The following is an 18979-nucleotide window of genomic DNA, read 5'->3' on the forward strand; positions in this document are numbered from 1 at the left end:
GCGCTCTGGAGAGCAGCCGCCAGCTGTTTGCGGAGGGGCCGGCGGCAGGAGCACCCCCGGGCAGGGTGTCACAGGCTGGGCACCCCCTCCAGGTGCTGCAATGAACCCCCTGGGCACCTGCAGCCTGTGGAGAGCTGGTCTGCTCCCTGCACGGTGCGATGGGAGCACAGCTCGCTGCTTTATGTACGGTCATAAACATCTCCATTAACTTGCACAGTATTTAAATTCCATAATGGAGCTGAAATAAAGCAGCAGCATCTTATCCCCGCTGGAGCCCTAGATCATCTGCTACAAAGAGGCACTTTGGGGAAGTCTTGCACACTTGGATAAGAACTTAGACCTGGGCAATTCAGGTTTTTCTTGCAAGTCCCTTCTCCTCAGCCTGTTCTCACGGACATTTTCCCAGGGGAATTCTGTGTCTCTGATATAGCTGGATGCTTTGTAGAGTGCTCAGGCGCAATGGGGCAGCAATGGGGCAGCGGCGGGGCTTTTGCATTTTCTGACAAGAGAAGCAAAGGGCTGGATGGGCCCTCAAGGGCCAAACGAGCACCAGAGGAAGGACATCACAAACGCAGCCCAACGCAGCAGTGCAGGGCAAGGTGCTCACGTGCTGCGCATCCCCTGAGCCCCCCTCAGGCCTGTGGCGGGCGAGCTGGCCTCGTCACAGCTGCACAGGGTGGGCAGAGGCGGCAGGGACCCCCCAGGGGACCACAGACCTGGAATGGGTCTTCTGCTTTTTAAAGCAAAAGCATGAAGCCAGGAGGAATCAGGGCAGAGGCAGGCGCGTTCCCATGCTGGGGCACAGCAACACAGGTCCTGCTGCGGGCTGTGTTTATTAGCAATGAGTAAAACACACTGCAATGTTTAAGTAGCTCAGCTTAATTTGTTTCCTGCAAGCGGCCACGTCCCACCATGTCACGAGTGCCGTGATGCACCGGCAGCATCTCCCACCGATGCCTTCTGCAGCTCATTTTGGGCTGTGCCGAGGCGCTGGCAGTGCCTCTCCCCATCCTGCTCCGGTGCCGTCTTCTCTGGGCAAACCATGAGAATGTCAGCATTCAGGCTGATCCTAAGGCTCCCGTCTCGATGCAGCTTGGAAACCAAAAGCTGTTGGCCTGATCCTCATGCCAGCCCCCAGCCTCGGTGCAATCACCGCCTCTGATGGACAGACAGACCCTGCCGGTGCCACTGCCGGTGCCGCTGCCGCCCCGGGGCTGTGTGGCCCCAGCTCTGGGGAGCTCCGGCAGCCCATGCCTGCTCATAAAGCCCCGGTGGCTGCAGGGCCAGGGACAAGAGCACAGCGGAGCAACGCGCTCCCGCTGGCCGGAGCACAGAGGCAGCAGGGCAATCTCTGGAAGCAGGCATAGGGAAGGCACTCAGCCATGGGGGTTTTATGCTGTTAAATATTTTTAAGTGAATTCTATTAAACGCCAGGAGACAACGAGATTAATAGGGCAATGAAAATGTTTTTTGTGAGATTTAGGTCCTCTGGGGTGACAGCAATTGGTGTGTTGGATAAATAGCGGCTTGTGACTGTAAATACAAGCTCCCGGGGTAAGTGGTATGTAAATTGGTAATGCTGTATGTCTCTGGGGAAAAACAGGCTCAGGCACCCAGACTGCTCTCACTATGGCTGTTTCTGGGCAAAGTTAAATTAAGTGAAGATATAATGCAGCTTTGCAGGAGAAGCAGAATTCATTACAGCGGTTCATGTGAGGAACAGCAACAGAGTCATTCCCTCTCCACCATTTCATCACCGGGAATCCCGAAGGAACAATTTTATCCTCATGCTGTCTGTACGAGTCTATGACCCAAGAGGGTTTCATGTGCCGGTCGCGTTGCGTGCTGTCACGCTCCTGCTGCGAGGTGGCTGCTCCTGCACAGCCAGCCCCGAGCCCAGCAGCGTCTGCGGGTCCAGCTCACACATCTCCTTGCAAGTCTCCTCCTTGTGCATTTGCTTGGTCCTGCCCCAAAAAAGGGTCTCTTATATTCGTAAAGATGCTGCCAAATCCTTGCTGGCTGAAGATGAAAATCATGGCACCAAACACCAGTTTAGCAGACACCCAGCCCAAGTTTGCAGCGTGTTGGAGTCTGGTGGTGGTTCTGAGAGCCCTTGCACGCTCGGGTGCGGTGGGTGCCCAGATGGGAGCTGAAGGAGCAGGAGGCGTGACGGAGGCACCCGTCTTGGCCGTCTCACAGACGTGCCCAAGTCCTTCCCATCTAAAGCACCGGCAATCAACATGCTTGTGTTATTGGGGCAGCTGGTTGTGCTGAGCTGGGAAAAAAGACGTTGGCAGTCAGCTCTGCAACATCTTTGATTTCCTAATCGTGATTAAGTGCATAGTAGGGTCTACAGTGCCTGCAGCTGGGGCAGCTTCTGATTTCCACTTAGATTATTTTATAAGGAAGCTCTGTTATGACTGTAATACTTGCTCACGCAAGGATAAGAGTTTCCTGGAGTCTGTTAAAATTGTTGTTAACAGAGTATTGTCTTGCCTAATAAGAGCAGGGTGGCTCTCAGAAGCCGGCGTGCTGTCTCACAGCACAAAGCAGAGCAATATATAAATCTCTGCTTTGACTTGCGGGGAAATGCAATGTGTCAGGTATCACTTCGCATGGCATCAAAATGTGATGTGGCATAATGAATCAAACTTCCAGAAATAAAACTTTCTTCTAGAAATAAACTTGTCACTGTCAATTTAAACGCTTGCCAAAGAATCGTGATTTGATGTGAGTTACTTTTGCCAGCAATTTACAAAAGTGGGTGGCTTTAATTACTATTTATAACACGAGTAAGATCTAAAGAGAGAGGAAGGTGTCTCTATCCAAATATGCATTAGCTGTGCAACAGAAAACCCAGATTCTAAATGTAGCTCCAATATAGCAGAGCTTGAGAGCAAGCGAGCGAAACACAATCCGCTTTGAGCCATGAAGGAAAGGAACATTTCCTCCATTCCCACTTACCCAAACACCCATGGAGGCGACAGCGGCTGCCACGTCTTCTGCCGGCACCCGGCTGGAGCATCATCCCCTGCCCAGGGTGGACTCCCTGGCTACACGATGGGGACCAGCAGCGTGGCTGCACGCCCCCCTGCAGCAAGTGGTGCAGGAGCTGGGGAGGCAGCGGGTGCCCTGTGGCAGGAGAGTGCCCAGGAGCGGGCAGGGAGCCGGATGGCGGGATTAGGAGATGGGAAGATGGGAGCAGATGGCCCTTCCCATCCCTGCTCCCGCAGGTGCTGTCTGTGCTAGGAACTGGCCCAGGGAGCTGGAGGTGCCTGTCGGTGGCAGCACCCAAGGACCAGCCCTGGGTGCCAGCCCTTGCCCAAAACCAGGCTGGGGGTCTGTGCAGATGGAGGGGTGCAGGCAGGGACGGCCCTGCCTGGTCCCGGGCAGCCCCGGGCTGCGGGGAGGGGGCCCTGCTGCCAGCAACCCACCCGTGGGCAGGGTCTGCAGCTCACCTGGGTGAACTTCAACGGGATTTTTTTTTTTATTTTATAAGTATATTGGTCTAGAGCTTTGACTTATTCAGCTGTTTACACTGGTCACATTGCAATGGGAAGATGCATTTCCCCAGATTACAGCCCTCATTTACACAGCCTTGATTGCAAATAAGTGCAGAGAGGCTTGGCCACGCTGATGTTCCCGCACGGTGCTCCGTGGAAAAACTGGTGGGCAGGCGAGGAATGGGGCCGACAGCCGCTGCTCGTGCAGGGAAGAGTGTAGGGCTTCAGTGGCTCTGTGCTGCCTTTTAAACCGGTATCAAGAGATGAAAAAAGATAGCAAGATGTATGGGCTCAGATTAAAATTTCGTCAGACTTCCCATGTCAGCGAGGAGCTGGGAATAAAAGGAAATCTGTCAGAGAGAGCTTGAGAACCTAAAATACAAGACACAGTAAAGAGACATGGTTGTCGATGATGAAATCTCTGAAATTTGGCTCCCATACATCAATGTCTAACTGCACAGAAAGATTCTGTGTATTCCTCTGATTTAGTCTTTAAGGAAGAAAAGAGCTGATTAAAATTCAGCAGCCTGAGGTATTTTAAGTGGGTATTTAGAGACAAAAACTTACAAAATTCTGCAAGGAGAGACAGGATCCTCTCTTGTCAACAGACTGCGAGAAAGATTTCAGTCTCCCAGCCTCGGGAAGGGCGTTTGTCTGGGAAAAACCCCGATCTGTTGGCGATGCTGATTAGTGCAGTCACTAATCGCAGCGGCTCCCTCGTTCGTACGTGCAGCCCTGCGATCGCCGGGGAGTGACGAGGTGGTGACGCTCTCTTGGACTGTTTGGCTGCAAAGACAAAATTCTTGCTGTGACCACGGCGCTGCACAGGCAGGCGTGCAATCGGCCCCTGCCCGGGTAACCACCCGTGGGTAAGCGCTTGCACCGGCTCGTGGCTGGTGGGACCAACCGAGCTACCCAGCCCGGCTTTAAATTTGCCAGCGGGACCCACCGAGCCTGAGCCTTGGTGAATGCTGGAGCAGTTGAGCTGCCAACCTCCTGCCCCACCTCCTGCCCTTCCGACCAAAGCAAAGACCTCGAGCAAAGCTGCTCCGTGTTGGTAACCACCCAGCGCGCCCCGGCCGTGCACCGCAGACGCCGCTGTGGCGGGGCTGGGTGCCCCAGGCAGGTCCAGGCAGCTCGTCCCCCCGCGCTCTGCCAAGGGCTGGGGTCCAGGCTGGGCTGGGACGGCCCCGCTGGGAGCAGCACACGTGCAGCAAACGGGTTTTCTGATGGAAATGTTCAGGTGGGAAGAGAGGGCAGAGCAGGTGAATGGCAGAACCCTGCCCCTGGGGTCGCACGGGCAGCCCTGCCTGCAGCCTGCCTGTCCTTGCAGCTGACCTCACCCCCGCCGTCCTGCCGGGAGCCCGACCTGTCCCAGAGCTGTCCCAGCCTCTGCCGGGACGTGACGAAATGCCGGTGAGAAAGGAGCGAGGTGGCAGCCGCCGAGGGCTGGGGGAGCGGCGGTGGCTTGGACTCCGTTATTGATTTGAGGAATGTTTCAAACAGATCGTTTATTTTCATTAGACTTCTGCCGACATCTTCATATCAGTGTCCCCTACGTAGGTCGACATCTGTCCTCAGGAATGCTTTAATTGCATTTTCTTCGCTTTACGCAGCTCTTAGCTAATGCATTCTGGCTTCATTAGATTAGACACCTATTGTCCTGAGGATGTTGTCATGTTTTCAAATGGCTTCAATCAGCACCTCCCAGGCACTGGCTATTTCGGGAGATAATAAAACCGAAACCTCATTCAGGCTGGGTGAGTAATGGAGGTGCATTTCCCACCCCCATCCAGCCTGGCTTTAAATTTGACTCGCTGACATCCCCTGGATGCTGGCAGAACACCATTAAGCCTCTTGTCTTGCAGGCATTGTCCGCGTGGTTACACACTGCTCGGGAGGAAGAGCTCTGCAACAGGAACTGGGTTTCTAATGATCTTGTCATCGTGAACAGCACAGAGAGATTAAATGAAAGACTGAGGGGAACAGTCAAGATCAAAACTCAGATTTCCAGATGTCCGGAGCACGGCAGGCAGCAGGCTCGCAGTGCTCCGTCTCCTTGGACCCAACCTGGCCCAGCAGCTCGGGGCGCATGTACGCGTGCTCATGCCCTGTAATGAAAGAGAATAAAAACCAGCGTGACAGAATCAGAGCCCGCCCGCTACCAGCAGTGCTGGGGTTTCTTTCCTTGGCAGCTCCAGGCAAAGGCCGTTCTTAGCTCTCGTTCTGCAGAAGCTCTTTCCTGTCCCAGTTTCCCTGGGATCCCTTTATCAGTGCTTACAGCACTTGGGTCCCCACTGCACAGCTGCAAACGGGCAGATTCGGGAAGTGAGCGGCGGTAGGAAGGGACTGGCCGGGCCCCGGGCTGGGGGCAGAGATGTGCGGGGACCGCAGAAGCGCTGTGCTCTGCTCCCCTGGTGAGGGCTGATGGCTCCGGGACCGTCCCCGCTCTGCGGGAAGGGCTCAGCACACAGGGCCCCAGCACACAGCTCCCCAGCACACAGCTCCCCAGACAAGGGCTCGCCTTCCCCAGCCGCTCTCCTCCGGCAGAAGGATTGCCTCAGCCCTGTCTTCTTATCACGAGCTACCACAATATCCGCATCTATCCTTTTCACCCCACAGGCGGTATTTTGACTTCTGGAATTCATCTTACCTACCAAGGGATTCTAAATATATCCCAGACAATTTCCTCCCCTCATTTTTAATAATCTCTTTCAGCCTCAAATTAGTTTTTGAAAATATGTATTGGGATGATAGGCTTTTTATCACAGCTGATAGACAATATTCATCACACCTGTGTCCTAATCCTCACAACACACGCACATTCATTACAGTAGCCCTGCCTCAATTTTAACAGCGCTTAATTCATTACAGCTCCATTACTGCCTGTGCATGCTCCCCACAACGACTTTACCATCGATTTGTCACCTGGGTCCCCCCGGGTGCTGCGGGTGGCCCTGATCCCCACCCCGCGTAGCCGCGGTCGCTGCTCGAGCCGTGGGAAGGGTTGGAGCGCAGCGGGTGGAGGATGCCGCCCTGTCCCCCGCACGTGAGCAGGGCTCGCTCCAGAAACCTTGGGGAGGTGACGTGTGGAAGAGCAGAAGTAAAAAAGCCCTTTTCCTGCCCAGGATCCCTTTCTCCGCTCGCTGGGCTGCAGAGGGGTGGCCGCAGCCCCCGTGGGCACAGCGAGGCCGAGGCGATGCGCTGGGGCTGCGCAGACGCGTCCTCCCGTCCCCGAGCCCTGGTGAGACCAAACCAGGAATGATGGAGACAGCCCCATGCAGGAGACCTATGGTGCCTCTCCGTGCCCTCAGCTCGGTCAGGGACCCCAGGCCTCGGGGCAAGAACCTGCTGGCAGAGCCTATTGCAGCAGCAGCTCCTCTAGAACAACTACTCCAGCAAATCCCAGTTGTGCAAGAAACCCCTCCGTCAGCAGAGGCTTAAACCTCAGGGCAGCTGAGGAGCCACGATGCCTGCTTTGGACCGGAGCCGAGAGCAAGAGGAGGAAGCAACATGAGCTGGAGACTGGTGACAAAGAGGAAAATCACTGAAGCCTGAGAAGCTCAGCAAGTTGCATTACAATGAGTGTTGCAGAGATGGTGAAGCTGCAACATCTGTCGTGTCCCGGGAGCGCAGAGTTGTCTACTCGGCAAAAAATAAATCTCGTCGGGCTAGCTGTGCGAGACCAAGGACACAGCGACATGGAGCCCTGGTCCCGGTGTCAGCTCGTCTCATTCTGCACCGTGCTCCTGTCATTAGCCGGTGCGTAGAAGAGTAAGCGCAGGATTTACACTCCTCAACCCATGTGTCAGGAGGTTTATGGCACCGTAAAATGGCTGGGCTCTGAACAAACACAGCTGAGCAATTCTGCACGGCCTGTGGTTTCTGAAGCTGCTTTACGATTCCCATTTAATGTGACTGATTCCCTTTTACTGCACCAGCTGATTAAAGGTATCGCTGGGATGGGGATAGTCGCCTCTTGCTTAGGGCACAGCGGTGCCGGGGCTCCTGCCTGGAGCAGCGGAGGTGGGACGAGGAGCAGGGTCCCCCAGGCTCCCCCTTTACACCGTGGGCAGCCAGACCAGGAGCATCCTCCTCCTGCCAGTCTCGCAGGCAGGAATTGGCCCGGAATCGATTAGACCCACTCCGCCAGGAAAGGAAACACCCTGCGACGCTGCTGATACCGCATGTGTGGCCAGAAGAGCGCTGCCGTTGAATACCCGCAGAGAAAGATTCATCAGTAATCTTTGGAGCCAAATGGCAATTATGACTATGGCAAATAATTTCAGCCTCTGAACAGGACAAGAATATTGTCTCTGCAGGGAGATCTTGGGAAGCAGGAAAAGCAACACAGTGATTCTGCATTTCAAATAGTATTTCTACTTCTAATCAAAAGCAAATTGTTGTTTTTTAGAATGATAATAGACAAAAAGAAACGAAATGGTCTGACTGCAGCGTCAAGGTTTAGCCAGAAGAAGGGGTGAGAAGGTAATGTCAGGTCATTAGCAGATTCAGTTAGAGAAGAAAAGCCCTTCCTTGCAGCCTGCACGTCCCTGCCTGGATCAATTAGTTAATGAGCCCTCAGCCCATCCTGGCCACAGCCCTGCCCGTACGCTGCCGAGCCCCTGGGCTGCCCACACCTGCCCGCACACCCGCCACCGCTGGGGCAGGTTTGTCTGGAGCAAAGCTCAGCAAGAGAAGCCCAGTGGAGCTGCCACGGGCAGGATTCGGCCCAAAAGGCTCTGCCCTCCAACACCAGCACCGGACTGGGCGAGCACATCCCTCGGCTGCGGGATGCATTTTTGGAAGTGCCAGGTCCCACCGGTGCCACTCTTGCCTGGTGGCACCAGCACAGCCACAGCCCCTGCTCTGGCGTGTCCCCTCCCGACCAGGCAGACGGACTCTGGACCACCCGTGCCAGCGGAGGCTTCGGGCTCCCTGAGGTGCACCCGTCCCACATCCCAGCCCTTTCCTCCTCGCGGAGGGGGTGGCTGCCCTCAGCTGGGTCACTCACCGCCAGCGCAGGCAGCAGGGCAGGAGCAGAGGTCTCTAGCGGAGACATTAACGGCATCGTTAGGATGGGAAGTGTCTGGGGTGTTTCGACATAATTAATTGGGGGGGGACACATGTGCAGGAGGTGTCTGCAGAGATACTTTGCTTGGGGTGCAAGGGACCACCGTGAGCACCCAGCCTTTGGAAACACTTGTGCTGTGCTGCCTCTGCATTCCTGCCTGCACTGCCTGCTGCTGCCCGCGGCCGGGGCTCGCGTCTCCCCTGGCAGCAGGCAGTGCCCTTCCCGGGGCTCCGGCTCTCTGCACGGAGAAACTTCCTACAGCAAACCTTAGATAAGGCAGGGAGCGTTGTGGGGAACAGATGGCAAGTGCCAGATGGGTAAGGCGTCTGAGGAAGGAGATGTTATTACGTGGAGTGAGCCATAGGCTCCAACGATCCCGCTCCAAACAATTGGCAATTAACTTAGGCTATTAGCATCAAACTTTGTCTCCAAAGTTTCCTCCCCTCCTCCCTTTGCCATCAGGTCTCCTCATTTCTAGGTGAGCTGGATATTTGATGAGAAAATGAACCCGTAATTCATTCACAGCAAGATGCCTGGTTCTTCAAACAAGCAAAAAACCACCAGAGGGGTTATTTGCCAAAAATAATGGGATTACTATCGGTCGGCACTGTCCCCACGGGAAAGGGAAATTGGTTCTCTCTTGCAAGGGCTTTTATTTATAGCGAGCAGGTGGAGTCTTGTCACTGTTTCATCTTGTGCTGGCACAGACTTGGGACGTGTCCTTCCAGGGGACGCCCGCAGGCAGTGCCCTGGATGCTCCTCACTTCTGCAGAGGTGAGCTGGTGCCTCGTCGGTGCAGAGCGGTGGCAGCGGCCCCTTCCCTGCCACAGGCCAGGACCCCTGGCTCAACCCTGCCCCGCGGCAGCTTTCCTTGGTGCTCGGAGGGAGCATCTCCAGCCGCACGTCTCCTCCTGCCTCATGGCCACCCGCTCTTAAATCCACGTGCACCGGGGTGCTGCCAGCTCCTCTGCCAGGCTGGCATTTCAGTGCACCGTGGGGGCTACACCGATGTCAGAGGGGTCCCCGACAGCCCCCGGCCATCGCCCCGCCATGCACGCCCAACGCAGGGCTCAGGCACCCGCTAACGGGGCACTCACGCAGGAACTATTTGGGTGCTTACGTCTAAACTGGCTGGGCATTCACGTATGAACTCATTGGGCACTCAGGCATAAATTAATCCAGTGCTCATGCACTGCAGACCCTGTAATTTATGCTCAGCACCACCCGACCTCCCCACCGTTGTCTGCACTGCCTTAGGGGGGCTGAGCCGTGCTGGCCCCAGAGGGGACGTGCTTCTGTCATCCTGGATTTTTGCAGGACGTAAACCTCAAGGCTCTACTGCGATATAACGCGCAAAAAGGCCTTGCTGCTGCCCCGGTCCCTCAGGATGAGTCCAATGCCCAGCAGCTCCGACACAGTCTCCGAGCAGCTCTGCTCCCTGCGTGCCTGCACGGTGCTCTCACTGCTACAAGGGTGACTTCGCTCTGCACCATTCGCTGTAAAGCGCAAAGCTATTGCTTTTCAGACCTCTGCCCCTTTCTGTCTGGCGGGATAACAGCATCTCTTCTTTTATCTGCAAGAGCTGCTCAGAGCTGGCAGGACTTGGAGCTGGCAGCTCTTGGCAAGCGGTTTCCTTGTCCGGCAGGTTCCTATGGAGCTGCATCTTCTGTCATCTTTGTGTGCAATAATTGAACAGCAGAAAGAGAAAGCGGGAGCGTTTGTGAGCGTGCACGAGCCAAGCGCTCGGCCCTGCCCTGGCCAAGCTTCCCTCCCGGGCTGCACGCTCCAGACAGAAGCATTTTCAATTGCACTTTCCATCTGGCTTTGATTACTGTCCAATTTCTTGTACCTTCATTTGCAGTCAGCAGAGGCGGGCTGACTGACATTGAGGGAGAACGACTCCTCAGATCCCATCAATCAAGTGTCATCAGGATGCAGCTTCCCAGGCTTCCGGGCCACAAGGTCACCCTCGGGGGGACATCAGCTTTCCGTCTGAAGCAGAGCCCTCCTCCTGCCCCTCTCCCACCGCACCCCTGGCTCTGTCGCACAGCGGGCAGGGAGGGAGGCCAATCTGCAAGCTGCCATTACTCACTGCCCCTCCGTCCCCCCTCTGGACCCTTGGATAGACCATTTGGGGGATAAGGGGGAAGAAAATTCACAACTACTTTTTTAGGAAATCGCAAAACCACATGGGAACATCAGACAGCACCAGATGCAGAGCTTACGCCCCGGGCACCCTGTGCAGGTCCCCGCTCCTCACAGGTGCATCAGCCGGTGGGGACGCACCTCTCCCCGTGGGTGCCCAGGCAGGGGGCCATGCCCTCTCCCAGCAGTGCCAGGCAGGCACACACATCCCCAGCGTCCCCCTGCAAGGGACAGGGTGCCCGTCGGGCTCAGTGAAAGCCATCAGCCCTGCACAAGGCAGGCAGGTGGGCAGTGAGCGCTCAAGGGATGATGCTGGCCCGGCACCAAGTGGGTGCTTTTCCTGCGCTTGGCCGTTCAGCAGCAGCTTTTCCATAGGGAAAGCCACAAGCGGTTAAAGGAAGGGGCTGCTGTGCTCGGTGGCTCAGCACTCAGCCTCTCGGGGGAGGGCTTTCCACCGCTGCAGCCGAACAGGGAGAACAGCTGGAGCTGCAGCCCGCTGCGAGGTACGACCTCAGCCCATCGCTTGTTTCGCTGGGATTTAAAGTCTGGCTGTTCCCTACTGCATTAATTTCTCTGTCATGGGGTACACCGAACTCCCGCACCTGCTGGGCAGAGAGGAGGCAAACCCCCCGGTGCTGGAAGCGGGAGCTCGGGGTCTGCCCATTTCCATCTCCTGAGCTTCGCTCACCTCGTTCCTCCAGGGAAAACCACCTTCCTGCAAATCATGTGTGCTCAGAGCCCCGGCACCCAGGAAATGTGAACCCAGGCGGTGATCTGGATCCGTCCTTCGCTGTTTGTGTGGATGAGCCAAAGCCACCCCGCAGCGGGGAGAGGCACAAACAGGGTCGCCCAAGCCAGCTCGTCCCTCCTCATTTGCACACTCAGGACGGCCGAACTGAGCGAGGTACGCCTCCATCGCTGATGCACGCTGCAGCAACGGAAAAAAATCCACTTACTGCTCACAGAAGGTAGCACTTGCAGATGCTCATCACACCAAATTACTCTGCAATTAGTGTTCTTCATGGAGGTGAACTGAGGCCCTTTGCAGAAGGGAAGGCCTGGAAAGACAGAGCGCAGCAGTTGTGTTTCCTAAAGGAAACCAAAGAAACAATCTCCTGAGTTGGATTTAATTGCCTTAACAGCCAACGCGCAGAGCCCTCGGGAGGACGGGTGGACAGGCTCTGCTGTCACCGCTCACTGGAGGCCAGCCCCGCCACGGTGACCAGCCCCGGCTGAGCACCGCGAGAGCTGGGTGTCGGGGCGAGGGCTGGCCGGGGCGACAGCAGGATGGCGGATGCGCGAGGTGTGGGGCTCCGGTGATGCGAGCAGGGACGAGCAAAAGGAGAAACACCCAGCTCGTGCTGCCCGCTCGCCCCCAGGACCCGGCCTTGCAACCGCTCCGCAATGCGCTCCTGCCTCTCGCCCGTCCACCAGCGTTTGCCTGCCTGTCCTCCTCCCTGGATGAGCAGCGCTTAGAGATGGGTTGGCTCTTCTTAAACCCAGCAACTCTCCCCCCTGATCAGCTCCTCCCAGGAGCTCCCTGCCTGCTGCAGCCCGAGAGCCGCACTGCCAGATGCTGCCTGTATTCTGCAAGGTTGGCCGGGAGAAGCTGCAATTAGTGCTCAACCCCCCGATGCTATTTATATGAGTGATGCAGGACAAGGATAAATCGTCCTTTTCCACCGGCTTTGTGCTTCAACACTAAGGATCACCAGTCACTTCTCCCACCCCATACCCTCCATTCGGGGGCTGCAGCCGGGTTCCAGCACCACTCGGGGCTCCTGAGCTTGCGACCGTGGAGGGGGTCGCAACAGCAGCTGAGATCTTACTAACATTTCCAGTTACTACCTCACAGCGAATGAATTAATTTCAAATTGTGTACGAAACATGTCAGCTTTTCCCTGCTCAGTGTAGCCCTGAACTGTGCAAAATCAGCAGGGTTTGTCCTTTATAAGGAAGATTGACCCATAACTAGTAAATATTGATTTTTCCCTTGAAAGCCGCTCTCAGCCAGTTGCCGCAGGGCTGCGCGGCACCAGCAGAACAGAAGACGATAGACACCGTTAGACCGTCGGATTGCAAGAACTTATTTTCTCTTCATGAAAATAATCACGGCTGCAGTTCAAGGTGCTCTCTTGGGGAGCACTTCGGCAATGACAGCTCCTGCTCCAGAGGCACGGAGCCGGCATGCTTTCATGCCTTAAACACCCCGCACCCTCCTGTTTCCCCAAGTGCCCTGTTCCACGGAGGTGTGCGAGCATAACAGCCCCCGCAGTGACGCGGTGAGCGTGCTGGGGCCGTGGCCCTCGCCGGGACCCCTGGGCAGGAGCAGCCTGAGCCCAACAACATCATCCTGTGGGAGCGGGTGTCAGGCGCGGGGCAGAGGGAATCGCTCCCTTCCCTTCGCCCTCTCCCACAGGGATTTCTGGCTCCAGAGGGGCCTTTGCCAGTTCCTAGGGAGGCAGAGGCAGCACCTGCTCCGCGCGGGCAGGGCCTGGCGCTGGGGTGAAGGGCTGTGCTGGTGGGACGGGTGCTGCCCTGGCTGCGCTCCTCAGCACGGCAACCGAATTTGAGGACATGACTTCCCTATTAACCGTCTCACCCTTATTAAGGGAAATTAGATTAATTACATTGTAGCAGGCAATAAATACTTCCCTGGAGAGACAGGGAGGGTGCCTGGGATTTTGGTCTCTGTGTGCGACGTTAAAATTAGCGATTCTGTCTAATCCCATTTTTCAGTGTAATAATGCTTCTGGGCGAGAGGAGTGTAAAGCTCTGTGGCTTATGGGCACGAATTTTCTGAGATAAATAGAGAATTTCATCCCGGCTCTCATCAGAGCTAGGGACGAAATTGCTCTGAAGTCCGCACCCTATAAGCTCTGTTTCCCGTTGCTGTATTTTAAGAGGACATTTATGCTTTCCCCAGCTCTGATGTGACAGCCAAGCAGCGGCATCCTGCAATTCCACAGCGAGGTCCAGCCACATCATTTTTCATATTATCTTGCTGTAAATGAGATTCACTGGACAATATGGATCTGATTTGCAGCACAGCTGTGAAAGAAATCCTGCCTTTACGAAAGCTACCATCTATGAATAAATTGGATATACTTATTTTGCTCTCCTGACAGGCTCAAACTTTCAGTTGTGTGGCTGTGAAAGCCAAGACCCAGCCTGCCTTGTGGGTACCGCTCATGGAAGGAAATATTTGATGTACACCTCAGGAAGGGCTCAGAAGGCTGATCCTTGCTGGAGCACACTGGGCACACACCCGGCTTTCTTACCCTGCAGGGACGGCACCACAGCCGAAGGGGAGCTGGACTCGCAGTTCCCCTTCCAGAGGGCTGGACTATTTGGGCAATCAGCTTCCCCCTCTGTCCTCGGAGGTGCCAGACCCTCAGAGATCCGGGCAGCAAAGGCTGGCGCTGCCGCAGGGAGGACAGAACCCTCCTCATTTTGCCAGTCGGCTGCTGGCAGGACCCGGAGGGACGGGCTGTGATCAAACGCCGTCCTCCTTACAGCTGGGCTCGCAGCCACGCAGGAGAAACAGTGGCGGACCAGAGGACAGCAGGTACCGCACACGGGACAACCCCTTCCCCACAGGGCCTCGCCACAGAGCAGCGCAGCTTTCCAGGAACTCATCTGTATCATCAACAGATTTCCTACCCAGAAGCTAAGCTGCAGCCCCTCTGGCTCCTTATACAGCTTCCCCAAGCCTGAATGTTGCCAACCAACGTACCCCTCCCTGCTAAGCCTCAGGTACTCGCCAAGAGACCACCTGTCCCATCTCTGAGCACACCCGCACGTGGGAAGGCAAGCAGGCATCAGAGCAAGGCTCTTCTCCCACCGCACACCTCCAGGACTCACCCAGAGTCCTGCAGCACAATCAATCAGAGGAACGCGAGCTGCAGCTCAATCCACAGCAAACAACGGTGCTTGATTTGTTTCCTGGAATCCCTGTCACACACAGTGACGGGCGATACGGCATCAGCTGGAAGGCTGCAAGGTCCCACAGGGAACGTCGCGTTACGGCAGACGGCCCCGGGCAGAGCCCAGCTGCCTGAAGCAGCGCGGACATAGTTAAACGCTGCACAGCACGGCTTCCCTGCGGCGAGATGCCAGCCTGGAAAACCCACCACCACTCAGCTCTTCTAATTAATACATTTTACCTAATTGAATGCCCAACTGTTAAATGATGTCAGTGAGGTTAATTAAATGTTAAATCTTTCTCAGTTAGCAAAAACCCAACCAAACAAAAAACCACCCACCAAAACCTCCCACCGAAAAAGCCCACAAAGAAAGGAGGAAAAAAAGCAAAGTTACAGAAGCTTAAGCAGCGTTGGCAGACTGTGCCCTCAGCTGATGAAGGGTAATTCAAGGCTTGTAACTCCACTCTCGGAGCATCCATTCCATCAGCAACCAGAGAGGGAGAGGTTTGATGAGCCACGGGAGGCAGCCACAGAGCTGAATCCCTATGCTCACCTCTGCTCCATCCGTGTTTCTCTTTCTACGGGTGGACTCGCAATTCTTCAGCACGGAGACCACTTACCTGTCTGCGCCGGGAGTCCGACACCATGCCAAGGAACACCACCGCCTGGGCCTCCTCATCCTCGTGCCGCAATCTGCCGACAGCCATCGGCATTGCTGACTGTGGTTCCAAACAGCGTGTTCCCCTTCAGCCGAAGCGGGGTGAAGAGCAAGGCGAGGAACCAGCTGGCCACGTCTTGCGACTTGTGGACCAGGCAGGTACGCAGCTGGAGGCAGACCTGGGATCCAGAGACTCATCTCCCTGATGGAGATTATCTTTTTGCCTCATTAAAACCTGCACATTGCTCAGCTGTGAACTGCTGGAAGGAAGACTGAAGTTAGAGCAGAGCCAGCGTAGTGTCCCAGCTGCAATCAGGTGGCATGGAAACGCACGTGAGATGGGAGTGGAGAGAGTGGCCGTCCCCACCGAGAAAGGCCACTGAAAGCTGAGCCTTTATCTAAGGGAACGGTATCATGAATCACAGACTTGACTCCAGGAGCTTGAACTTCTCACTGGTCCCCAGACAGCCCTCTCCGATCCACTGAGATGTGGGAACTCGCATGGAAAAGTCAGTCCGTGCACACTCTGACTCAGGCAATTTGTTCTATTGATTAAGCAAATAATGCCTTTTTTGACAATACCTTTTTCTTGTTATTTCCCTGACCCCTGAGACTTAGCTGTGTTTTCAAAATGACTCACAAATTCCACAAATGGATGAATTTTTGGTGTGCAGAATACCTTTACTGCTAGCTGCAGACACTGCAATTCAACACAAAATTTGGAGATGCAGCCTGTTCAACTAAACTCACCAAAATGGCAGGGGTTTCCAGACATGCATTTCACCTTGCAACTTGAAGTTCTCCCAATCACTTATTTAGAGAAGAGAAACAACTTATGAACTCCTCCATGCTTCTCTCAGTGGTGCTAAGGAATATTTCCCCTTCTTATGCCTTCAGCTGACCCAGGAAACATCCATTTCTGGTGGAATTATACAGGTCAGTTGGAGGAGTCGCATGTGCTGTCCTGCACCTTCCAATCAAAAACTCCTGCATGAAAAAATTGCCTAGAGACAGCTCTAATTTGTTCTAAACTATCATCCCTTCTATCAGCAAGCAGGGAATTGTTATCTATTTATTTCTTTACAATGTCACCGAATCAGTGACCACCTGCAAGGTGTCCACGATGATAAACGCTTGCTTTGTATACGGAGCTATTTCTGACAAGGCTTGATAGTGCACATCTATCAAATTGCCTGGAAGAGCCGCCGATGAGGATCATTATCTAACACGGTCCCTTTGCGGGAGTTCAATGTCAGCCCGTCCTGGGGAATGTACCTCACTGGGTACCTCTTCTGCTCATTAGTTCTCTAGATTAATCGTTTCACATTTCCATTATGAATTTGGGCCGAACTTTGGAGGTCTCACGCCCAGAGCAAAGCTGTAGCACAAGCCCCGAGACTCCCGAGCATCGCCCCAGCGCACAGCGTACTGCTGCACCCGCTCGGTGCGAGCGGGAACTCCTGGCTGGAGGGCTGGCTGGCTGAGCGCTGTGCCAGCCAGCCGGGGGAAGGCAGCAATGCTTTTTTCCCTGCAAGTCCATAGTTACCCAGCACTATAAAAGCTGTGGTGAAACACAGACATGCCCTGCTACTTGCTTGCTCCCTGCTGGGTCTGTGCTGCTCAAAGTACCACCAGCTCTCTTCAACAGCTTGCTCTGTCCCAAGGGAAACTTATTTTGAAAGAGCTCTTGTTCAGGTCAGGAGTTTTGATCTTAAAAAGTCAGTGCTCAGCAATCTTTTAGCAAACCATGGCTATTACTCCCCAAAGCACCCTTCCTACAAGAAAGCCACAGCTCTCAGCCCTGGCAGCAGTCATCATGACTGAAATTACAACCAGGAAACTCACTTTTTCTCATGGAAGCAGCCACAAAACACGGGGGGCTTAATTCCTTCTGCAGAGCCTCACCTATTAATGCAAAACACAGGCCTTTGGAGGTCACGTAGCTCAGTTCTTGGAAAGAACATATGCAGAAGCGATATTCTGAGAAGGCCCCTCGATGTTCTCTAGCCTTGCCTCTCCAGACTGGCTCTGTTCAGAGGACAGTCCCAAGCCATGCCCACAGCGACTCAGACCTAGCAGTGGCTCAGAAGACACAAGCTAACGTCAGTCTCTGTCTGTAGCCTGAACTGCTCCGGCCAGTGATGGATGCAGCCTCTTCCAACCTGACAGAATAGTTTCTTTCCTGTGGTGCTTTTTATTTCCCATCACTCGGTTTAAAGAGCAGTTCAGACTACAGCCAGGCTAGCACCCAAATAATACACAAACAAAACCTCCCCCAAATCCACAAAAAAGTCAGCCAGCTTCCCTGTGGTGCCCCAATAATCCTTGAACTGAATAGAAAAGGGAGGTTCGAGCTTTGTTAAACAAAACACAACTGCCATGTAACGTGCAAAAGGGCCAGAAGCGACGCCAACAATTCACATGAGCAATAAATCCGCAGAAAAATGAACTACTGCTTACCCATGGTGCAGGCAGCATGCAAAATGGATTTAGGTGATGAATCTGTTTCACTATTAGCTGCCAGATAGCTTTAATTCATGTCAGATACAATTAACTCAACTCTGACAACTGGAAAAGGAAGCTTGAATATTAACAGCATTGTTGGTTGCGTTGTGCCGGGAATGCCACGAGCAGCACCACCTCTGCAAAGAGGAACCTTGAGCTATGCCGCCGCCACGCTCTACAGAGCAAATTCAGCACACAGACAACCCAAACAGGCACAAACTGAACTGCAGTCATAACCCTCCGCCAGGTTCTACAGATTCTGCTTCTTCCAGGTGCTAAACGTTCTTTTGCAAGCATTTTTTTGCTGGAGGCATAAATAATGTGTTAACCCCAATCATAGCACAAGTATGGCCTTTCATCCTCCAGAAGAATCAGGAACGTATGGCACATACATCTAGAGTCAGAAACAAAGGTATGACCTGCTGTTGGAGCGCTGGGTCGGCAGGCTTGCGGGGACACAAGGCTTTCAGGTCTGTGTTGGAAAAGTCTGTGGAAGCAGACAAGTCCTATCTGCATCTCCTCGCCACTCAAGACTCATTAATCGAGAGGAACAGTACTTCTGCCTAGTACTAGCAACAACATTAATTCCTGGATTTACTAAGTAACAATACCATACCTCAGCATTAAACAGGAGACCGAAATGGCTGATAGCGTAACAAGCATGTCAACGCAGGGCCTTAAAGATTGTACCCAGAGCTGTTAAAAGCAGACAGCATTAACAGAAGAATTCTCGGGGCTAGCTGAGCATTTTAGTTCACTTTTTTTTTCCCCCGGTAAAGACATGTTTAAAGCAGAATCTAGACTTACACATCTGTATCCGAGCAAGTGTGTTACAGTTTTATTTACAGCTTAAGTGGTTTTTTTGTTTGTTTGGTTTTTTTAATTAATACTTTAACAGAATTCAATGACAGGAAGGCAAGCGTACTTGCAGCTTAGTCGTTTACAATATTGCCACCTGCAGTTAGGACTTAGAAGCTGCCAAAACCTCTTAAGTGGTGATTTCCAAATACGTGGTATATACTTGAGGTTTGCATTACAGTGACACGCTTGCTTTTTAAAGGAAATTAACGTATGAATGCTGTTCTACAAACTTTTTCCCATACCACAGACGGCATCAAAGATTTACGCCAAAGCATAAGTTACCTCTGATAGCAGCTTTTCCCGGTCT

Source organism: Nipponia nippon, unplaced genomic scaffold, assembly GCF_047370975.1.
Source record: "Nipponia nippon isolate SJK-2023a ecotype South Korea unplaced genomic scaffold, ASM4737097v1 scaffold_23, whole genome shotgun sequence".
In the NCBI taxonomy this organism is placed as follows: Eukaryota; Metazoa; Chordata; class Aves; order Pelecaniformes; family Threskiornithidae; genus Nipponia; species Nipponia nippon.